Here is a 23585-nt window from a genome sequence, read left to right as displayed (position 1 = left end):
AGAAAGACTTGAAGAGCTTCCGCACCACCATCCCCAGAGACTGTGGACGAGGCAGCCTGATATGTGCTCCAGGAGTGGAAGGGACTGGCAGCCTCTTTCACCTCTAGCAGGAATGTCGGGGCGGGGGCGGGGGGGGTGGGGGGAGGGCTGAAGTGAACCACACAAGCTGTGGTCTCAGAAGCCATAGCAAATACCCCTGTCATGGAGCGCGCTCAAGAAGCAAGGGTGGCAGCTGAATCCCCCAGGGCCCTGGCTCCTGGGGTGGGCTGCTCTCCACTGATGGCCGCAGATCCCCAGGAGGACTGAGTCCCAGCTGCCCACAGGGCTAACTTGCTCGGTAACCATCCCTTTGTGGGTTCTCTTTCCTTCCCTTCGCCGGCTTCTCTCTGCACCCCTCTACCCCGGCTTCCCGGGACCACCTCCCAAATAAAGGGCTGGCCCTCAAACCCGTGTCAGGTCCCGCTTCCGGGACCCGAGCTGAGACACCAGGCGGCAGGGGATCGGAACTGGCGTGAGGCTATTTCGAGGGTTTACGTTTTTTACAAAGGCACGTATTCATTTATTATTGATGCAATTAAAAATCAATTTCAAATAATAAATTTTTAAGAGGAAAAACTATAGCTAGAAGCCACAGAAGATTCACTGAGAGAGACCACAGCCTCGCTCCCTGCCTTGTTGGCCTGACTGAGAACCCGCCGTCCCCCTGACCCTCTTACCTCTCCCCGCACACCCCAAGACACGACAAGGGCAGGTGATAATTTTAAGAGGAGCTGACGTTTGCTGCGCAGATACCGTGCCGAGTGCTTTGTGCAGATTATCTGTTTTACATGCTTAGAGCACGTGTATGTATCACCCCTCCCTCCCAAGCTCCCTTTAATATAATCGTGAAGGAACAAAAAAAGGTATAAAGCCACAATGAGGAGGGGGGGCAGGGTGTCACCAGATGAGGGGTTTCAACACATTTCTGGAAGACAGAGAGCAGAAGGAAGGGTGGTGACAGGTGACACAGAGCAGAGAGAGCCACAGCTGGAATCCTCCCAGGCGGGGAAGCACAAGGGGGAGGCTCCAGGGGGAGACCACGGGGGGCCGGGGGGGGGGGGTCCCTGAGGGCAAGAGTGGGAACCGGGGCTGCAAACAGGACTGACTGAGGGTCACCACCCCTACCACTCCCACCTCTGGGGGCAGGAGAGCCATGAGCAAACTTCTTGGTTTCTTAGAGTTCACGCCAAAGCAGGGACGACCCTCTTCTGAAGACACGGCACACATTTTCTGCGGAGAACTGGAGAGGCTTGTGTATACACAGAGGCTTCGAAGAAAGCCGTCCCCCCCCCGCCCTCCCCCCCCCCCAGCCATGATCCAGCATCTGGGAGACCCCAGCTCCCCGCAGGCTCACCTCAGTGGAGTCCCCCAACCACCAGTCCCCGCCCGTGTCACACAACCCCACAACGCTCTGGTCCACGTTGCTCCTCCGGCTACACAGGAAGAGACGCCCCCCCCCCCACCCCGGCTGTTCATCCAAAGAAAGGCTGCAACATCAAAGAGAAAGACAGAGAAGAACAACAGGAAAATTGATCCTGGAGGAAACAGATACTTTGGTAAACTGGGGAGAGTTTGAAGAAAGATGAGAAAGAGGAGGAAGGGGAGGGGGAGGAGAAAACAACGCTTTCCGCTCAGCCGCGAGAAGCTGTCGCACCCATAAAGCAAGAAGGTGGCACTAACAATTAGAGAAAGGAGGAGCCCTTGGAAGTTCCAAATATGAGGACAGAGTGAAAGAAGTTGACTGACGGCCGGAAAGAAAAAAAAAAAAAATCAAGAGATTCTTCCAGAACATAGAGTATAATGAAGGAGACAGAAACCGTAAGAGAAAAGATAAGAGACATGCAGAATCATCCGGGAGGTGCAACACGTGAGAACAACAGAAGTTTCAGAAAGAAAGCCTAGCAAAGACAGAGGGAAAGAATCTACAAATCGTCCCAACCCTTGTGGCTTAGGGCAGCCCTGGAAGAGGCAGGCTCTGCGGGGCTGGGGGCTTTTGTTTTGTGTGTTCCGTGTCAGTGTCCCTACTCAGGTCCCTTAGTGTTTAAAGGTCTCAAGAGGAGCCAAGCTGGGTAGAGCATATCCCAGGGACCCAAGTGTGAAATGAACAGGGGGCAACCCTGGGCCCTGGTGTGGTGGTACCTGTAGATTTCAAAGTGAGGATCCCCCAGCGGAAGGGGGCTCAGGGGCCAGAAGGTCGGAGCTGCTCACTTCTCATCCCGCTAAGACATTGTCCTCCCAGAGCTAGATCCTAGGAGGCTTCGGGTTTTGTTTGAAAAAGGAGGGGGGGTTTCCATTACAGCTTCTCTTGCAGATGGGGAAGTCAACTTGTCCAACATGCCTTAAATCCAGAGGGCAACACTGAGGTTTGTGGACAGGTCTGATGGGAGTTGATCGGGGTGGAAGCTATAAAAGTCTTCTTAACAGATGTTTCTGTTAGCCGAACGGGACGCCTGGCAAAGGAGCGAGCCCTCTGTCACTGGAGGTATTCAAGCGGAACCCAGAGAAACATCTGTCAGGAAAACTATAAAAGGAATTGGAACCCTAGAACAGGTAAATTCAGAGAGATAGAAAGTAGAATAAAGACTATCAGGGGGAGGGGCGCCTGGGTGGCTCCGTCGGTTGAGTGTCCGACTTCGGCTCAGGTCACGATCTCACGGTTCGTGGGTTCGAGCCCCACGTCGGGCTCTGTGCTGCCGGCTCGGAGCCTGGAGCCTGGTTCAGATCCTGTGTCTCCCTCTCTCTCTGCCCCTCCCCTGCTCGTGCTCTGTCTCTCTGTCTCTAAAACAAACATAAAAAAAAAAATTTTTTTAATGGTAAATTTTATAGGTGCCTGGGTGGCTCAGTTGGTTAAGCGTCCGGCCTCGGCTGCGGTCATGATCTGGCAGCTGATGAGTTCAAGCCCAGCATCGGGCTCTGTGCTGACAGCTCGGAGCCTGGAGCCTGCTTCGGATTCTGGGTCTCCCTCTCTCTCTCTGTCCTCTCCCACTCGCGCTCTGTGTCTCTCTCTCAAAAATGAACATTTTTGAAAGAAACGGTAAGTTTTATGTTACATGTATTTGACCACAATTTATAAAATCAAAAAAAGTGGGGGGAACGGAAGTCACATACACCGCTGGTGAGGCTACAAAATGGGGCAACCACTGCGGCAACTTGTCTGGCTGTTTCTCAATAAAGCTAAACACAGAGTCATCGTAGGACCCCACAATTCTGCTCCTAGGTATATACCCAAGAGCAATGAAAAACAGAAACATCACGCTAAGTGGAGGAAGCCAGTCACGAAAGACGCATGCTGCGTGGTTTCGTTTATATGAAATCTGCACGACAGGCAAACCTACAGAAACAGAAAGTAGATGAGTGTTGCAGGGAAATGGGGAGCGACTCCTAATGAGGATGGGGTTTCTTTTGGGGATGATAAAAAGTGGTGACGGTTGCATTTCTGTGGGAATGCACTAAAACTCACTGAAATGTACACGTTAAGTGGGTAGATTATATGGTATGTGAATTATATCTCAATAAAGCTGTATAAAAAAAAAAAAAAAAAAAAGGAAAAAGAGGCTTCCCACCAAGATGGGAAGCGGGGCCAGATGACCTTCTTCCATTCCAAGGCTCGGTGATTTTCTGTTCCAAGGCTTGGCGATCTTTGGCTGCCTGCCCCCTCAAGGTTTGGCCCCAGGAGGGCTTTCTCAGCAGCTCACGGACACACTCCCTCATCACCGTGCTTGCTAGTGGCTGAGTCAGAAGCTTCCTGGCAGAGCACCCCCTGCATCACGCTGTCAGCCTGGCCCCCTGGGTTGGTTTGTTTTTCCAGGGCATAAACGTATTTTATGGAGAAATAAAATGCACAATAATAAAAAGGGGGAGGGGAGTGTTTCCACAGGCTCACATTTTATCCAAAGGGGCCGTGATTTGGCATCCCTGGCTCGAATATGAAATTATTACACAGGAATTGACTCTCGGTGTCTCCGATGCTCCCTGGGATGATTGCTTCTATAACTTATGGAGACAGCCGAGCGTTTGTATTCAAGTGATCACATAAATTAATATCCATATGTGGAAATGCTGTGTTGGGAGCAGACCCGGTTTAAGAATGCTTGCCTTGTAATGATCCTTGTACCTGAAGGAAAATGCCCATCCCGGGGCTCCCAGTGAAGGTCTGGTTCGTAAGGGTTTGAAGGGAAAGACAGCATGCAAAGCGCTCCCCCTTTAAAGTGATGGAGAGCCGTGTGCTGTGTTCAGGCGTGATGTCATCCGAGGGAAGGAAGGGAACGAACGGCTTTTTCGGAAAAAAAAAAAAAAAATTTTTTTTTTTTTTAAATAAATAAATCCAAAAGCATGTGACTTAAAATGTAATGTTTTGCTCCTCTGGGATGGGTTTAGCCCAAAGTTCTAATTATATGTGTGGCGGTAAAGGCCTCCCAGGCTTCGTGCTTGCCAAAAGCTTTGATTTTGCTACGTGACAGGAGACAAAATTATTCTTTTCTCCTTAAGAGATTGCCAACACCATGCCAAAGGATGGGGGGGGGGGGGGGGTGGCAGCTCCCGCAGGAATTAATGATGGGCTTTGTGAGGGTAGGGCAGGGGATCAGGGAGTAGACGACCCAAATCCTGCCCTCAGGTCGCAGATCACGTAGGTGAGACCAGAAGCCACAACTGGGAAAGGCTGCCCGCGCTGGGGCCTAGGGAGTCATGGGGGCACGGTGCCCCGCACAAGTCGGGCGCTCGAAAGAGATCTGCTGAATGAAAATACAGAAGGACGGGCACCTGGGTGGCTCAGTCGGTTAAGCGTCCCACTCCTGATCTCAGCTCAGGTCTTGATCTCCGGGTTGTGAGTTCAAGCCCCGTGTTGGGCTCCGTGCCAGGCGTGAGCTTGTGCGTGCCTGCACATTTAATTCCATTTCATTCATTCTGGAGCTGTTCAACACCGGGGAGATTTATAACCTTTTCAGGTGATGAATGACAATCATGTGCTCAATAGAAAGCGCTAGATAGGGCCGGCCTCCTACAGATTCGGTCACTTCCCTCCTTCTGGCCTGCTCACTACGGACCCTCCCCTGTCCAGGTGGTGGCCCCCAGCCTCACACAGGACTTGCTGAATCTAAAAACAAAGTGTTTGAAGGCTTCTTTTCTATATTAAGACCTGAACACACACACACACACACACACACACACAAACACCTTGGTTCTCCCATATCCACCGTGCCCCACTCACCAACTCTCATTTTGCCTTTACAAGGAGAACAGTAGACTTCCAAGAAATCTCGAGAAAGGCACTTCTAAGGTTTTGATGGCACACACCTGTCCCTCAGCAGCAGCGATGTGCTGGTAACTATTTAACAACTGGCTCTCCCGGGGTGGGGAAGGCCCGTCTGTAGTGCTCGCCGATTCCTGTGGTGTAAATACTCCCAGTGTGGTCAGATTTCAAGCTCTCGACTTGACATCACCCGCTGCAGAGTTGGGAAGAGATGTGTATAATTGGTTGTCATCGGCTGGCTGCTGCCAGAGGGCCGATCTCTCCCTCGGACTGTGCTGACTCTTCTGGAACACACTGGCTCCCCCCAGACTCTGTTCCCAGGAGGAGCAGTGAGGAGAACCTGGAAACATTCCAGCAAAGCCTCAGCTATTCTCCCTCATCTAGAGAAGATTCCCTGTCCCCCCCCCCCCCCGCCGCCTCCCGCCCCCAATCTCTCCTGGCTTTTTTAAAACGTTTATTTATTCATTTTTGAGAGACAGAGAGCAAGCAGGGGAAGGGCAGAGAGAGGGGGACAGAGGATCCGAAGCAGGCTCTGTGCGGACAGCAGCGAGCCCGACACGGCGCTCGAACTCCCGAACCATGAGATCATGACCTGAGCCGAAGGCTCTACCCAGTGAGCCCCCCAGGCACCCCTCTCCTGGTTTCTGAAGGATTCAAACACCAGACACCTGAGAGAAAAGCCTCGCCACAGAGTAGCCTGACTGCCGTCTTTTCGAAGGTTATGCTTTCCCAGGATCTAGTATTTCCTAACGAGAAAATGGCAATCAAGATTGTTCCCCACTAAGGATGAGCAGTGGAATGACAGACAGAGAAACCACGGAGGGGGGACGTTGATTAGCAACGCCCACGGCCGCTCCCGCGTCCTTCCCTGTACCCGAGACGGGATTGCCTTCAAGAGCAGCGGGCCCCTATCTAGTTTGGCTTCCTCCTAGATCCTCTTCTGAGACCCCCGCAAGGCCATGGCCACACCTCTGGCTGCAGGCCTTTGGAGCCGGGCCCCCAGCCTCGGCTCATCACGCGGTGCGGCCCACTGCGTCCTTGCTCGGCAAGCACCCCCTCCTCCCGCCCCCGCCCCAGCCCCTCGGTGCACCCCCTCCCGGTCCCCACTAATGCGGGGTTCAGCCAAGTGACTCACTTTGGTCGATGGAACGGAAGTCAACAGGATCCAGTCGGAGGTTTTCAAACGCGCTTCCTCGTTTGGGCCTGGCCTCCCGAACCCCTGCCGTCGCCAGGAGAAGAACATGCCTCCAGGTAGCTGCTGCAGCTTCGCGTGGGACTCTGGAATGAGAGATGCATGGAGCGGACCTCAATCCAACCCCTAGGCTGCAGCCGAGAAGCCACAAGCATCCAACCACTCCAGGTCCTGCTTAAGCCCAGAGCCCCGAGAGGCACCTGGGCGGCTCAGTCGGTGAAGCGTCCCGCTCTTGATTTCGGCTCAGGTCACGATCTCACGGTCCGGGGTTCAAGCCCCGCGCCGACAGCGAGGGGCCGGCTTGCGATTCTCTCTCCGCTCCTCCCCGGCTCGTACCCTCTCTCGGGGTCTCAAAATAAATAAACCAACCTGGAACACACAGAAAGAGCCTGGATCAGCTTGTCGATCCGGGAAGACTTCGCTTTGCACCAACATGGTGTCAGAGACCTCCTGGCAAACCAGCAACGAAAGGACGCGTGCGTACTTTTGCCCCCTTACGACCGCGCACGTATGCCTTCCTGAAGTAGGAGTGGAGTCTGGTTTAGTCTTTCTCTCCGACAACGAATCTTTCGCCAAGGACCCACTGCATCCGGGACCCTGGGCGTCTGGTACCGGGAATCCACCACACCAAGAAGGCGAGAGCGCTACTCGGGAATGCGAGCACAGAGAAGGGATTACGTGTGAAAGTCCAAGTGAGTGACACAGATACAGAGTGCAGGGCATTCAAGAGGGAAGGAACCCTCACCTTTAAGGTTCAAAAGAAGCAGCGGGAACCAAGAAAGGCTTCACAGAAAAGGAAGGAACGGAAGTAAATCCCACAGGAAGAGCTGGTCTCAGGGGCAGGCGTGAGATCAGACAGATCAGACCCGTTAGCGGGAACGGTAAACTGAGTCAGGTCACGGTCGAAAGACTCGATATTCTCACTCTACCTGATACGAAAGATTACTGACAGCTACAATCTTCAAGACAGTAGGGTACTGATGGAGGGACAGGAGCACAGATCCCGGGGAAGAATGCAGAACTCCCAAAATACACCCACACTTTATTGTTATGTCAAAAGATGGCATTTTCCGGGGCGCCTGGGTGGCTCAGTCGGTTGAGCGTCTGATTTCGGCTCAGGTCATGATCTCACTGCTCATGAGTTCGAGTCCCACATCGGGCTCTGTGCTGACAGCTCAGCGCCTGGAGCCTGCTTCGGATTCTGTGTCTCCCTCTCTCTCTGCCCCTCCCCCACTCGTTCTCGGTCTCTGTCTCTCTCTCCAAAATAAACATTAAAAAAAATGGCATTTTGTCCTTGTTTTTTTTCTATTAAGTCCACCTTATCCTCTTACCTGTATGTTACAAATACCCTCCTATTTTCTTCTGATTCTGTGCTTGCTACCGTTGGTATATTTTTGCTTTGTTTTTATAGTTAACGCGAATGCATCCAGAATTTGGCGGGAGGTGGGGTGCACAGACAGGGCCTGGCGTAAGATACAAATCCAAGTCAGGCCTCCGTACCAATAAATTGTGCGCACGGCGTTTATTAAATAATCATTCCTATATCTGCTATTTGGTTATTTGGTTTGTCATGGATTAAGTCATCACCGGGTTTTACGCCTCTTCTAGAATCGTTCCCACTCAGCGGATCACTTCTCCGTTTTAGAGCCAATTACGTAGGATCTTGCTTATCACAGCCGTATATTCACCCCTTGACATTTGTAGGGAATAAAGAAAAAAAGATTCAGGATTCTATTTTGTGGGTAAGAAGAACCATTAGCAATTTTCAAGCATAACAAAGCAGACTTCCTATATTTGGAGTTAATCAGAGGGAGGTGTGTGAAATGTAGAAGGTAGAGCAGACCTGGAGGTCAGGAGCCTGGGCGGCAGCCTTAGATGATAAGGCCCAAACGCAGGCAGGGACAACGGAAAAAAGATGCAAAGCTGCATTTATAAAATCAGAATAAGGTAGCTCTACAGAATCTTCTAAAGCATGTACTCACAAATATTCACTCTACAAATGAGGAACCTGAGGGCCAGAGAAGTGAAGTCACTTGCTCAGGACCACACAATGAGTTAGGGCAGAGCTAGGAACACAGCCGGGGTGTAGAACATGCAACTCTTAATCCCAGGGTCATGAGTTCAAGCCCCACATTGGGCATGGAGCCTGCTTGAAAGAAAGAAAGAAAGAAAGAAAGAAAGAAAGAAAGAAGAAGAAGAAGGAAGAAATCCTACTAACAGTGGCTTGAGTAAAGAGTTTCTTTTTCTCTTGTAGGAAAAATCCAGAGAAACATACAGAATCCAGGGCTCATGCATCTACTTAGGTTATCACAGACCCCTCTATCCTCCTACTCTGCTGTCCACTGCTTGTGGGGTTCATCCTCATGGTCCCAAGATGGCTGCTGCACCTCCAGGCACAGTATCTGTATTCCAGGCAGGCGAAAAAAAAAAAAAGACAAGGATTAAAGGTGTTCTCTCTTCCAGAAAATGTTTATCTGTTTAGGAAGGGAAACCCTTCCCGGAGATTTCTGCTTGCCTCTCGTTGGCCAGAACTGAGTCACATGGCCACCAGCCTCTCTAAAGTAACCTAGCAATTTGAGAATTTCACTATCTCACCTCTGTGGTAGAGCGTGAGAAAGCAGAAGGGAGTCGGAACGGGTGTGTGTGAGACTAACTGGAATATTTGCCTGATACCGGGTCTCTTATCTCCTGGTCCAGGGCTCTCGGTATTTTACGCTGTGACAGGGCTGGCCGCGCTGGGGTAGGCGGGGGTGAGGGGCCACACTACTTTATCTGGGCCAGAGCCAGGGAAGATGGCCACCTCTTTCTCAGATATTGATAAGGCTTCCTGAAAGACTCGAGGCCCTAGAAGCTGCTCGAAAGAAGGGAGACAAAGTGCCGAGGTCTGGTGGGCGAGGGGAAGCAGGCGGGTCATTTACGCCACAACAAACTATTAATTACAAGGCACTTGGTCTCCAGACTCAGGCCTGGGAAGTGTCTTGAAAGTGGAATATAGAAGATCAGATTAAAGGAATGGATGGGAGTCAAGAAAATGTCCTTGGAACGAGGGCAAGAAAACAAAACGGAAAACCAAACGAAAGGAAGTTGATCTTGGGAGGTCAGCTTAGGAGGGGTGAAATCCTGAACAGTCTCTGCCAGAAATGAAAGCCAACATTCTCCCCTGGCACCAACCAGGATGGAGATGCCCCAGCGTTCTAGGTTGACTTGCCGGACGGGTCCTTGGAAACATGCAAAGAGGCCACAGAAAGGAAACAAAAATGATGACAAAGCTCGTTGGGCCAAGCAGTGTGGCAGGAGAGATCAGGGTTCCCATTCTGGCTCTATACCACCTAGATCTAACTTCTGGGAACCTGCCTGGGGGTAGTGACCTCTCCGTTCCCTAGGGAGGCAGGGAAATCAAAGGACAGAAAACCCAGGTCAAAGTGATTTCAGCAAAGGAAAGGGATTTATTGGCACACATAACTGAAATATCCTGGGGCAGGGCTGGCTTCAGGTTCAGTGGGATCCAGGGGCTCAAACAATGAAGGTTCTGACAAAGCGTGATTCTCTTCTCTGCGAGAAACAGCAAGTTCTGCAACGGTCTCTCTGGGACACACTCGGGTCACAGACCAACCTCTGAACCAATCAGTGTGGCCAGAGTGGGATGAGGGGACAGGTTCAAATGCTCCGTGCATCCCACTGCTGCAGCCAGGAGATGGAGTCAGACCCCTCCCACCAAGCACCTGGACTGAGAGTCAGAGAGGAATGGTTTCTCCAAACACAGTGTGGGTTCTGGATCTAGAAGGGGGACCGGACGTTGGACAGGCAAAGAAGCCAGAAACACCAAAACCTCCCAATCAAACAAAAAACTGCCTTTTCCTTGTATCCAGACCTGAGGATTAGAACCCTAGCTACTTCCAGCCTTGTCAAAGAAATTGTCAGAAAGACTGAACTGAAAAGGCCCTTTGAAATCATCTCTCCCCACACCCGGGCGCGGAGAGGGAAGAGGCTTGCCTAAGCGTGTAGGGCTAGATCAGCCGCAGAACAGACTAGAAAAGACTTACAAAAAGTCAACCAAGCATTCTTTCACTTCCGCCTGCAGCTTCTCTGGGAATGGTGTATAAACGACTAAGCAAAACCCTGGAGAATGTCACCAGAAATGGGGACAGGTCTGGCCAGCCTACTGTGATAGCTCAGCGAAGAATTTCTTTAGGGGGAAAGAATCCTCTGGGGAATGACGGAGGCTGGGTTGCATAAAGGGCCCGGATGTCTGAGGCCCTCAGGCCCAGATCAGGGACAGTGTGGCTAAAGAGGGAGGGGGTGGCAGGGCGCTTTTCCATGACAGGCTGACTTGGGCTTCAGAGGGCAGGTCCAGGGCTGAGGGACCCCTTTAAGACATCACATTAGAGACAGCAATGGAAAAAGTTGGCTGAAGGGGCTGCAAGAAACCACACAGCACCTTTCTTCTTCTTTTTTTTCTTTTTAGCAAGCTCTGAGCCCGACAGGGAGCTCGAACTCACGACCCCGAGATGGAGAGTCCCATTCTCTACCGACTGAGCCAGCCAGGTGCCCCCACACACCTTCTTTCTGATACCAACAGCCAGGTGTCCTATCGGTAGTGCCTCAAAGGCCTGCCACCCTGACTGGCTCCCCGCAATGAGGTATGTTTCCCCCGGCTCCCCAAGGAGGTCAAGTATCCCCTTCACGTTTTCACCAAAAGGGAAAATATGGCCCCTGCACCCGGCCCCCCTTTGATCTTTCCCTTCCCTGCCAACATCCAGGCCCGACAGGACCATTTCTCAGACGCTCGGAGACGCACTTAGGAAGTTTACCTGGACACCACAGCCACGTCAGGGAGGAAAGTTTTTCAGAGGGGCTGTGTTACAACGCTCTTTATTATACGCTGCCTTTTTCTCTCCTCGTCTTTTCTTACAGGACCCAAGTGGGAACACCAAATGGCTTCAGGCCTTAAGGAATCTGAACGGATTATCGTGATTACTTAAACAAGGGTTTTCTGGAACTCTGAGCCAAGTGGGATAGAGAACGAAACTTCTAAAGTTATACCCTCCCAGCGATTGGTCAGATAAGTGTGGGGCCTGAGCAAACAGACAAACCATGAACATTTCTCCCATTAACTCTTTCAAGGTCTAGAAAACACACACCGGAGGCCTATGTCCCAAGGGGCCCTGGGACTCTAGAATTGACCAAGGTAGGCCTTCATTCCTTAAATAAAAGTTCTTTCTCCGGCTGCTTTTACTCATCCCCTTTCCTGGTGGGGGGAAGGTGCTCACGAGAGGCATCCCACCTGCCAGTCACCACGGCAGCAGAACCAAAAGAATCTCCCTAGTTCTGCAGACCTAAGCGGGGACCGGCAGGACGGACGTGGCTGCTGGCCTGTGCCCAGGCACACTGTCACAGACCAGGCCGCCCCAGTGTCACAGCATAAAAGCAGGGGATGGTTCACGTGCCCCCGCCCCCCCTCCGCCACCCCTTTCCCCGGTCTGGAATTGGCAGGGTCTACAGGGTTTGCCTATTTTTTTTTTAATCCATTTTTCTTCATTTGTCCAAGCTTCGAGTGTTGGGTCTGCCCTTCATTGACATAAAACCTATCTCCTGAAGCAGCCAGGGTTCCCCCAGACATGTCCATAGGTGCTTTTGAAATCCGGAGGCAACCCCGACAAACGCCGGAAAGCACCAGGATGGGAAGGAGCTGGAAGTTATCCAGAAATTGGCAAACCCCGTGGACCCTGCCAATTCCAGACCCGGGAAAGGGGTGGCGGAGGGGGGCGGGGGCCCGTGGTTTCGTCAACCCCTCTTCAGTCTTCCTGGGAAAGGGCCCACCCAAAGCCAGCCCTCGGTCTAGGCCTCCCCAGACCACGCTGCGCTGAGGCCTCCCTTCCACCGTGCCAGAGCCGCGGGGGCACCGCCTGGAGCCCCCAGAACCCACCCACCGCGCCCGTGCCATCTCCAGTCCTGCGGGCAAGGGGGGTCAATGTCGTTCGAGTAATTTCTCTGCGAACACAAGATGGCAGCCTTAAATAAATGCAACCCTGCGCAGCTTTTAATCTTACACATCATTAAATTCCTAATTTACACATTATGTTTTCGTGGGCCAACCCATAACTCATTAGTGTTGAACTCACGAGGTATAAAGACCAACGCACGACGGGCGCCGGGGCGCAGTCACCTGCCTGGGTTAACAGTTCCTGCCGCGGGGGCAGGGAGGAAGGCGCGAGAAGGCCGCCGGGGCACCCACGAGGCCGAAGCTGGGGCGCGGGCGAGCCCTGGGTGCCAGGCCCCGCATTACAGGCCGCGCTCGAAACTCTGCGGCCGAGAAAGTGCCGGGGCCGGCTCCCTCCCTTCACTCCCGGGTCTCGAGCGCGCGCGCGCGCGCGCGCTCACACACACGCACACGCACACACTCACACTCGCACACCCGGGTGGCCGCGCGGGGCTCCGAGCGGCGCAGGCCTCCTTGGCAGACATCTTCCTGTGGGAGGATTTCAAACGAGCCGTGAAAGCCAGAAACTACACGGGTTACAAACTCCGGAATCCCTGGCCGGCCCGGGCCCCCTTCCCACCTCCGACGCGGCCCCTCTGCTCGGCGCGGGGCCAGGAACCCACTAAAGGGCAAGGCGCGCCCGCCGACGGTGCGGGGAGATCCGGGGGGGCGCAGGGACTGCCCGAAGTCCCGTCTCCCTTCCGACCCGGGGACCGGCGGCCGAGTGCCGCGCAGCCCAGCTCGGCCTCGTCCGGCTGGGGTGGCCCAGGGCGACCCGAAGCGGGGGGGTGGAGGGCTGGCCGCCGCTCTCCAGAGAACGACGTCACCAGGGCGCAGCTGACAGCCCCAGGCCCCGGCCAAGGCGCACCACAAGGCGGAGGGAGGCTGGTGCCGGGAAGGGCCTGGGGGCCAAAGGAAGCAGCCTTCGCGCTGGGGCGAGGCCCCAGGCGGGAGCACCGAGGCCGGCTGTCCTGGCGGCGAGGGCTAGGAACGGCCTCGCCCTGCGCAGAGCCGGCCAGGCCCTCGAGGTGCTCCGTGCCTTCCCAGCCAAAAGCCAGCTCCGCGCCGCGGCGGAGTGGGAGGGAGGAGGCAGGGCGCGCGCCCCGCCCTCGCCGCCCGCGGTCACTGGGGCAATTACACTCCTCGCTGCAGACGGTTACCAGCTCGCCCGCGCATCCTTCTCCCCCCTCCTCTCCTCTCTCCTCCCCTCCCCTCCTCCGCGGAACTGCTGGCTCCATCTTAGCGAGCGCGCCCGGGAAGCCCCGCCGAGGCCAGCCGCCTCTGGGGACCTCCCCGGGTTGCTGTCGCGCTGCGCGCCCCCCAGGTCGCCCGGGCGAGCCCTCCACGCCCCGCAACACGTCCCACGAGCGCCACAGCCTCGGAAGCGGCTGTTGCGGTCCCGAAGGGGCGACAGGAGCCTTCTCCAAGCTCTGCAAGACCCCTGCAGCCCCGCTTTGCCCCGCAATCCTGTCCCCAGCCAGTGCAGCCACCCCAGCGCCCCATATCCCAAACACGCCTCCGTTTTCCAGGTCTCTCCTGCGTCCAGCCGGTGTGCTTTCCAAATGCCAAGTGGATGCCTAGACCACTTGTCTGAAACCCTCCGAGGCCTTTGCGCTACCAGACGTCCACTGCCACAAACAAACCGCCCCCCTCCTTCCTGCCGTGGTTTTTTACTATTACAGAAGGTGTCTTTGAAGCTGTGAGTGAAAACTCAGGTTTTGGATTAAGAGCTTCATTTCCACCCAACTGTGATTTGGGGCAAATTTCTTAACCTCACTTTCCTTATCTGCAGAATGGGAGACATCGTGCCCATATAAATGCGGGGCTGTGGGGTTTAAAGAAGATAGATGTGTGTGGAAATGACTTGGTACAAAATCCTGCTGGTTAGCATGATTATTACCATATGGCCAGAACTGTGGCGGCACTAAACGTGAGGTGGCCTTCTTCCGACCAAGAGTGGACCCCTGCGGAGTCCAAGGGCGCAGCTCCGGAGTCGAGGTGAGCCCAAGCCACCGGCTAGGCCTGAAGGGAGGACAGAGGAGTCGAGGGGCAGCCAAGGGAGCGAAACACTCAGCCTTCCGCCTTTGCAAATGAATAGGGCTCTGTCTGCAACGCCTAAGGCTTAAACCTGGCGCGGCGGTAAATTTAGCCTGAAGGCAGCGCCTGCTAAGGGGCGGGGATGTCTCCTAAGGGGAAGGAAAGGGAACTGGGTAAGAAAATGGAGTTGCCTCCAGGAAGAGGAATCAGGGAGAGGAAACATTCAGGGCCGCTGGCAGTCCACTGGCAAAAAGAAATCGGACGAGGGAAAAAAAAAAAAAAAGGCTCCCCAGAAATTGGGCCACCGTGGGAGCCGCGAGACAGACTTCCCATCTGGGAAGGGCTGCCTACGGGTAATTGGGTTTGCTCGAGTTGCCTCTATAATTAATAAGTGATTTGACTTGGAGATTGGAAATAGTCGTTGAAAGGAAGCCGCGGGCGTAGGGGTGCGAGGCCCGCGAACCTCCCTCCAAAATCCAATGACCGCGGAGGAGGACGGTTTAAGGAACACGAGGAATGTGATAATATTGGCATCTAACCTTCTAGTGTTTGAGTAATTCGTTGCTTAGCTACTTTGGATAGGCCATTATTTTGCAAACTGGAAACATTTGCAAGTGGTGATATTTTGCTCCTGCCTGACGCAGGGGCTGCAAACCTACCTCGGCTCTGCTGAACTCTTCGAAATATATATGCATAAATTGTTCCTAATGAGACCATCTGTTTTTTATGGCCCCTCTGGAAGCAGGAGGAACCCGAAGACTGCTCTGTCTTGCAGAAATCTGTGGCCAGGCAGGCCCGGGAAATAAATAGGGAAGATTAGAAGGGTGTACGTGATTTAACAATATGCAGACAGGGGGTTCGGTGGCAAATGTATGCTTGGGCTCCCAGGGGTGCCGGACACTTAGGGTGGCTCTGGGCTGCCTGGAGCACGAGGATTCCAGCCAGCGAGCCTGCTAGAAGGCCCAGGGACTGTGCGGCTTTTCACAGCACACACGAACCTCGTTTTTGCATGCCTGGAACCTCACCAGAGCCTCCACGCGAAACCGCAAATCTGCCACCGCGCTGGGGGACCCAGGACACGTAGCTCGCGGTGGGGGGTGGGGGCCGGCGTCGCCCACAAGCCCGGGCCTTCCCCTCCTCCCCTGCGAAGGTGAAGGGAGCCGAGCCTGGGGCACGGAGCCTGAGAACGCGCCTCACCCCACCCCACCCCCCGGGCCGGAGCCCGGCGCTCACCGGAGGCCTGTCCCAGAGGCTGAGCTTTCTGCCCGACGCGCGTCTGGCAGGCCCAGCGGCGCGACCTGAGCCTGCACCGAGGGTGGCAGGGCAAACACTTTTCACATTACCCGGTGGTTGTTAATTGGGCAGTGCAAAAGACGCCGAGCCTACCCCTTTGTGGCGGGGGGGTTAAGAGTGGGCAGTGGGGGCTGCTTAATAATAGAGGGGCTGCCCTGGGGAGCCTCAGATATCGGTAACCCCCATGATTAATTCATAACTCTCCACTGCGCCTGGCACCGTCTCGGGTCTTTAATCGGTTCTGAATGTCAGCGAGGCTTCCCCGACAGGCTGAGCGCAGCCTTTTGAATGTGTTGAAAGTCGCTGCGCGCACACCAGGAGACAAAGTTGCCATCTGCTCCGGGGACCACGGCAACTGGGCGCTGGGAGGGGCCTTCCTCCCGCGGCTCCGGCTGCCCCGGGCGGCCTCCTCTTCCCGGCCGGCCCCAATCCTGCCCCAGAGCCAACACCGGCCCCCGCACCATCCCCGCCCCCCGCCCAGGGCGCACGCCCGGTGGAAACTCCGGCTCGCGGCGAAATGGAGCGCTGCGCTGGGGCGCGCGGGGAGCCTCGCCGTCACCCGGACCCAGGCCTATGCTAATGAGATTATGAACTAGGGTTGTTTATGTCCTCGGACCTGGGGGGGGGTGGGTAGGCGGGCAGATAAAGTGTGGAGGAAAGGATGACTTAAGGGAGAGGGGGAAGCCCTGGGAGAACAAAGCTCCGGGCCGTCGGCCTCCCAAGAGTCGCAGAAGTGACCGCCACGGGCTCGTGCACAGGCGGAAGCGGGGGGAGGGAGAGAGGCCGGGCCTAAAGCGCCCTCGCAGGTTCGGAAAATGCTGAGAGGGCACAGGGGGTGGGGAAAGTCGGAACCCGTAGCTAAAGGTTTGGCCCTTAGGCTAGTTTTTAAGGAAATGGATCTCAGGAAGGGGAGGAGGCACCACGCGCCCCGGAGAGGTAGGAGGGAGAAGCCCTGTCCCCCTCACCCCCCCCCCCAACCCCCAGCTAGCAGAGCGTGTGCGGTGACCGACCTCCGCGCTCTGGACCAGGAGGGGAACGGAGCCGTCTGGCCGCCGCGGGCCTGTGCTTCCGCACCCCCCAGCTCTGCGCGTCGCCTGTCCCCGAGCGCCTCGCCTCCCAACTGTAATCCCACACTCCCGCGAGCGCTGGGGCTGCGGAATCGTTTGAGTTGGAACTGCATCAGATGAGAACGCCGGGAGGTGAGATCGGGTAGGAAATCGTCGAAACTTAAGAGTTGTGCGCCGTCGCCTCCCCCCCACCCCGCCCCGCACACACACATAATTTCCCCTCCCCCTTTCCAGCCGCCACCTCCCCCACCCTCTTGATTCTTCAAGGTTTGCAGCCCAGTCCTGTCATATGGTTTTGTTTCTGTGCTGCTGCTTTTTTTCAGACACGAAAATTGGACACGTGGAGAATTAGCCGGGCTGGAGAAGCGCTGGGTGCAGACTCAAACAATGGTTTTCAGCAGCGGAGCGAAAGGAGGCACCTTCCCACCTCACCCCCAAAGGCAGCAGCCTCAGCGTATGGTGGGAAACACCCCCATCATTGCCCACCCCTCCCTCAGAGCCTAGGAAAGGTCCAGCGTGGACCCCTTCCCAAGACACACACCCCTGGGGTGCGCCTGGACGGGCATGCTGGCTCTGAGATCATTGTGCCTGGGGTCTTTGGGGACTTATAAATTATAAGGGATTCTTTTCCCCTGGGAACGTGTGGCATCAAAGACGCCACCCCAAATACTAAAGTTTACGGACCCAACCGGGCTCCGGGCTCTCCACTCTTTGGCAATTGTACCTTTCCCAGGCTGCTTGGAGCCTTCCCCCCTTCTCGTCTGATGAGCCAGTCTCCAGGTGGCTGGGCCTCCAGAGCAGCTTCCTTTAGCCATTGTCTTCTCCAGAGGCCCCATGCTCCACGGCAATCCCAACCTTGGCCCCCAGCTTCTGTGAGCCCCCCCCCCCCCCCCCACAACCCTGACTCTGCTCCACTGGCAGCAGCCACAGCCCTCATCCCCAGACAGCTCCACTCGCCCAAGCAGGCCTGAGCACCTCGCCCGGGCACACACACCCCGCAGCACAGAAGCTCTGCCTCCCGGAGCTGGTTTCCTCTTACAGGCTCCTGTCAGAGCTGTTGGGGCTGTGGCGGCGCTTGCCTGCGGCTCCCAGTGCAGCCCTGGGTCTCCCTGCAGCGTGTGCGGCAAGCTGTGAATCGGCCTTCTCTTCCCTTCCTGCAAAGGTCAAGCCATCTCCTCCAGCATGGCCGTGGCGCACTTCTGGCCACAGAGCTCCTACGCTGCAGCCTGGGTATGGAGATGGGGTGGGTATCCATGCAGGGGAGCAGTCCCCCCCCCCCAGCCCCGCAGCCCAAGCCAGTGGGGGGCACGGACCAAGGGATGTGAGATTCAGGAAGGGAAACACAACACGGCAGACAGACCCCAAAAGCAGTTCAGGATTTGCAGCCTGAGACAGAAGAGAGGGAGAGAAACCCAGGCAAAGGCTGTTGGGCCTTGACTCCTGAAGGGGAGGCCTTTCCCTCCCCAGGGGTTGCCCTAGGGGAAGGTGGGGAGAAATGGCCGCAGTGTCCGCACTGTGTCCGGCGCAGGTCCTGGGGCCCCACCACCTCCCGTCAGGCTGTGCTTCGCTCCAAGCAGGAGTCAGAAGCAAGCAAACCGGCCAGGACTGAGAATTCAGAGGCCACGGGTATCAGGTCAGCGGCGGCTCCCCAAAGAGAGACCCCAAGAGAGGCCTTTCTTCCACCGCAACCCCAGGGAGGCTACTGAGTTCTGCAAAGCCGCAGGAAGACTACAACATCCCGATGTGGAGAAAAATGAGAGGAAACGCCATTAAACTTGCTTCCTCCAAGGGGCACTACCCCCAGTTTTCTCTGAACTGTACCTAAAAAGTCAGGAGAGAGAACTCATTCACTTTTGTTTGGTTTAACATTGCCAGCTTCAAGTCAACCGTGGGCCCCCCGAAGGTTTCGTAAAATATTTAATCTAGCTCAGACAATTTCCTGCAGTCCCTAACCGGACCACCCCACTTACTGAACAACTGCCAAAAAGCAGGCTTGACTGCGGGCTGGCAACCGCGGGCCTTCCAGCGGCCTGGCGGGCCTGTACCCTGCACGCAGGAGCCTTGACAAGGCCCTTCACAGAATCCAGGGACACCAGGTCTGGGTTACCTGGGAGGCCCAAAGCAGTAAGTAAGGAAGAAGCCCAGGAAATGAAGTTAAAGACACTTGCTTTTCTCACTAAGCTTGTGCTGTCTGTATGACCCGCTGGCCCTCACCCTCCCCGAAGTCTGTGAAATGGGCCTGTGGATGTCTCACCTCTCTGGCGTGCTGTGCGTTTTGGAGAGCAGCACTGGGGGGGGGGGGGGGGGGGGCGTAGGTGACTCCCTGTGTGCCGCCCTGCGCCCTCTACTCTCATCCGTTTGCTGTTTTCCTCCCAAGCATCTCACCAGGGAACCTAGCCAGCCAGAAAGGGATCCTTCGACTGCGCTGAGCCTCAGCCCCTTCCAAACGTGAGGCTCACGGGGAGAACTCCTGCTCTGCCCAGTTTCCATTCCTGCTTCCAGAATAACGAGCCGAAAACATGTGTACTGTAAATAAAGCCTGTCTAAATAAAGCACTCGGGTAAAGGCTGCCGAGAAAACACTCGGCATCGCTCTGTGCTCAGAGCGTGAGTCAGCTTCCCAGCTCCCGGGGAACAATGGAGACCTTGCCAAGGGTCCCCTCCTGTCAATCCCTGAAGGCCCCCAAGCCCATGTAGGTGGTGGAGACGACGGCCCATTGGGACCGTCGACCTGGAGATTGGGGGGGGGGGGCGGGGGAGGGGGCGCTCCCGACGGCCCGAGGTTGGGGTCCAGCCCCGGCGTTCGCGCCGCCAGGAATCCGTCTACCCGCAGCTGCCGCGGAGGGGTTGAGGGTTAAGCAAACACCGGGCAGAAGAGCGAGCCTGGGGTGCTGTGGGGCTGCTGCCCTCGAGACGCAGACACGGGAGAGAAAGAGACGCTGCGGGCGATCGCTACGGAGCCTCTCGGAGGGAAGACGCCCCCTCCTCATTCCCAAGCCGGGCCCTCGCCCACTCGGCTGGCCGCCTCTCTCCTCCGCAGCCTCCCATGTCTCAACGGAAGCGAGCGTAGCAGCTGCCAGAGTCACCCCACTCCTTCAGCAGTCCCCATAGGCCCATACGCGTACACTAGCCGCCCCACACACATGTGCTGGGGACTCCGTGTGCGCGCCAAGGCCCAGTGAAACGGCGTCCCTTTGAGGGAGAGCGGTTTTGGGACTCGTGGCGGCCTCCGCGCCACGTCTTCTGTCCTCTGGGTTTCCGTGCGGAGCTGCGCACCGCCCCCCCCCCCATAGGGTTCCGACTGGGGCGGCGGCCTCTGCTGCGGCGTGGGGCCGGTGGTTTCCCCAGGCCCGGTGACCTTGAGGGTCAGTGATCCACCCCGCAGGCCCGCGGTTTCCGGAGTCGCGCGGCCGGCCCTTCCTCCCCGCCTCTCCGGCCAAGGCCGCCCAGCCTCGTCGCGCTCAGCCCGCCGGCTCCCGAGCCCGAGCGGGGGCGCGGGGGGTGAAAGCACCGAGGGCCTCACCCACGTCCTGCGGACACGCGCCCCGCTGGGGCCCGTGCTGGCGCTCCAGCAGCCTGAAATGGCCAAATCGTCCCTGGGCAAGGTTGGAGGCGAGGCTTTGGGAAGAAGGCGAGGAAAACAAGTGAAACGGGAGGGGCGGGGTGGGGTGACGGCTCATAAATCACCCAGCCCCACCCTCGGGCCTCACCGCAGAGGCGCCCCAGCCCCGCGGGAAATGGAGGGTCACTCGGCCACTCCTGGCCGACCTCTGAGCTCTCCCAGAGCCAGCGCCCCACCCTGAGCTCAGGCCGCGCTAGCACCAGCTCCCGGCCGGGATCGTAAACCACCCGCCCGATTCGGCGGGAAGCCGCCCTTGGACGCAACGCGCATCCGCCCAAGGGGAAGTTTATTTATAGCTTGTAAACGTAAAGGAAACCAGACCGCGCTGGCTCGCCGCGCTCCGGCTCCTACGCTCCCCACCTGCCCACCAGGGAGGGCGCGGCGGGAGGCGGAGGGGGTGCCTTAGTCTCTCCGTACTCCCCCCCCCCATCCCCGCTCCGCTCCCGGCGGAGAACGGGGTAGGGTCCTAAGAGGCTGGCAAGCCTTAAATTCCTCTCGGGGTGCCTATCGGCGCCGTGAAAGCCAGAAAGGACAGAGGACAGGGCCCGGGCACCGGCGTGGCGAGGGTAGGGACGGCCGAGCTGTCCTAGTTGGCAAGCACCAGCCGGCAGGCCCGGCAGTGCAGCGCGGGATTCCGCAGCTCCCGCTCCGGGTCCGGGGAAGTCCTGGAGAGCCCGGGATGGGGGCGCTCCGGGAGCTTCTCCTTGGAAGGCGGGATGCTTCCCCCGTTCCTCCCGAGCACGTGTCCTCAGCAGAGCCGGCAAGCGCTGCGCGCCTGGGGCTGCGATCCGCGGGTGACAGCGGCTGAGAGCGCCCCTCCCCAATCCCCACCCCCGCCGTCGCCGCTTCTCCTGTGGAGCTCGACGCTCTGGGGTGCGCTCGGGGCAGGCCCGAGGAGACGGAGAAAAGGAAAAGTGTTGGAGAGATTAGGGAGAGAAGACATTAAAAAGCCTAGCCCTGAGTAGACGAGCACTCCCCCCCTCCCACCCCGGCCCCAGCGGCTTCTCCCAGTCCCAGCGGAGCGCACCCACCCCCAGCCTCGGCCCGGGCAAATTCGTGTGTATGTTGTGTGTGTGTGTGTCTGTCTGTCTGTCTGTCGTGTGTATATCTCGTGTGTGTGTATGTGTGTGTGTCTGTATGTCTGTCTCGTGTGTGTGTGTGTGTGTGTGTGTGTGTGTGTGTGTGTGTGAGCGCGCGCCCGCGCGCGCGCGCCGGGCGGGCAGTTGCGAAACGGGCTCTTGGCTGCAGCGCGGCATAATGGAGGTGGCTGGAACAATGCGCGCTTTGTGCGCGCGGGGAGTTGTTTTCCACCCGCCTCGCCCCCCTCGCTCGGGCCGTATGGCACTTTAATCCCCGCCACGGCTCGGCACAAATGCACTTGTGTCCTGCGGGTCACCGGGGGCCGTGCGGCTGGAACCGACCCCCTCCATCCGCGGACCCCACCGCCGGCTGCCCCATCTTCCTTCCTGCGCGCCCACCACGGCCACGATTCCCGGCGTAGCCCGGTCAGCCGGCTTGGAAGCTTCCGGGCCCGCGGGCCACTTTTCTTTTCCGAGGAGACGGCGCGCACCCCACCCCCTTCCTTCGCGAGCTCACACAAACACACATTCGGGCCGACTGCAGGCCCCACACTCGCCGCCCTCCCTCTCCTCGCCTCCATCCCGCCCCCGCCCCGTGCTCCGGACTCCTGCGAACAATAGTAAATGTCAACAGATTCCGCGCGGCGAGTGTCTGACTCGGCCGAGATAAGGGTGCGCGGTTGGCCCCGCGCTCCGCGCCGCCGCGGGGGGAGCCCGCCCTGACCCCGGCAGGAAAGAGCCGGCTGTGACGAAAGCCATGCTCGAGGAGGGGGGGGGTCGGGGGATAGGAGGGGAGGCCACCAGTCCCAGCCCGGTGGGGGAGTCTCGCCGGGAGACCAGGCCCTGCCCCGCCCCCACCCGCTGAACCCGGTGCTAATCGGGGGCCGCTGGGCACCGGGAAAGCCGCCGGGTCGACGTGGCGCTCGGGCCTGCTTTCAGCTCACAATTCCAGTGCTCTGCGGACGCCAGAAAAACGCTGATCCGGATCGGGACGCGGGCAGTTTTCGCCTTACTGGGAGCCGGCACCCGAAAGACGCGCAAGATTCGAGTGCCTGTCTCCGGAAACTCATTAAAATATTTTTTTTTTAAGCGCGCACACTTTCACAGGTCCTCCTCCCCGGTCGTCCGCAGCCCACCACCCAACCGAGTTAAAATTCGCAAATTGATTCTCACGCGTTGGTATTAATGGGTTGTTCCTCTTAAATTGTTGCCAACTTTGCTAATGGATTATTATTTAAATGATTTCTTTTTTATAAAGTACGTGTTGTTTTATAGATGCGTATTTACTTAAAGAAATCAACTGCATCTATTAACATATTAAAGAGAGAATAAAGCATCGGGGCCGGTGTAATGTACTGTTCAGCCTTACTTTGGGTGCTCGCGAAGATAGGAAAATCTTATTTGTTTAATAATAAGTCACTCATGAATATGCAAATGGCATCGGTGCAGTACCTCACTTCTGTCACTATTAATGAGTTGCAAATTAATGTGACAACAAAAGGAAAATCTATTTAGTGGAGGAACTCGGTTTCCTACCTGGGGAGATCACAAGCCGGCCGGGAACCTGGATCTCCAGGAAAGAAGGGAGCGGGCACGGGTGCTTCCTCACCCAGTCTCTTCCTGGAGCCTCCGCTATTGTTTGGTCTCAGGGACGCGCATTATCGGGAGCCCCTTAAAATTCCTGCCCCGGCCCGAGGAAGAAAGGCTGCTCCAGGGTAATTAGGGCCAAGTGTGATTAATGGAAATCAGCCCACAGTTTGAAGTAAAGCAGTTGGTGAGGCAGATTTTGGAGGGGGAGTCTCCCCCCCCCTCCTCCCCGGCCCAGCTTAAAGATTCCCCAAAGCCTTTTCGGCCTCGGTTGCTTTGGGCAGTTAGGACCCATAAGGACCAAATCAGGCCTCGCAGGCCTGACCACAGGTATTAAGACAACACCCTATGTGCCTGCATTTTACGAGGTGACTCTGCTGATGGGGAGTTTCAGAGCGGATCAGCTCATTTTCCTGCCGACCTACTTCCCAGAGGTTAC

General features: G+C 56.7%; 2 long non-coding RNA genes across 2 annotated transcripts; one reads left to right on the top strand and one right to left on the bottom strand.

Moving 5' to 3' along the window:
* Positions 1-3521: 3521 nt before the first annotated feature.
* On the bottom strand, positions 3522-7070 carry LOC145714680 (uncharacterized). Its single transcript, XR_014136927.1, has 4 exons — positions 6426-7070; positions 5249-5630; positions 4801-4950; positions 3522-4312 (listed from the first exon to the last, which is right to left on the bottom strand). It is a non-coding gene; the product is annotated as an uncharacterized LOC145714680 (long non-coding RNA).
* A 9383-nt stretch (positions 7071-16453) lies between these two features.
* Positions 16454-17512, top strand: LOC145714048 (uncharacterized). The gene is made up of 3 exons (XR_014136779.1): positions 16454-16728; positions 16821-16991; positions 17183-17512. It is a non-coding gene; the product is annotated as an uncharacterized LOC145714048 (long non-coding RNA).
* Positions 17513-23585: the final 6073 nt, after the last annotated feature.

This window comes from Panthera onca, chromosome X (genome assembly GCF_046562875.1).
Source record: "Panthera onca isolate mPanOnc1 chromosome X, mPanOnc1 haplotype 2, whole genome shotgun sequence".
Lineage (NCBI taxonomy): Eukaryota > Metazoa > Chordata > Mammalia > Carnivora > Felidae > Panthera > Panthera onca.
This window is presented reverse-complemented; position numbering and strand designations above follow the sequence as displayed.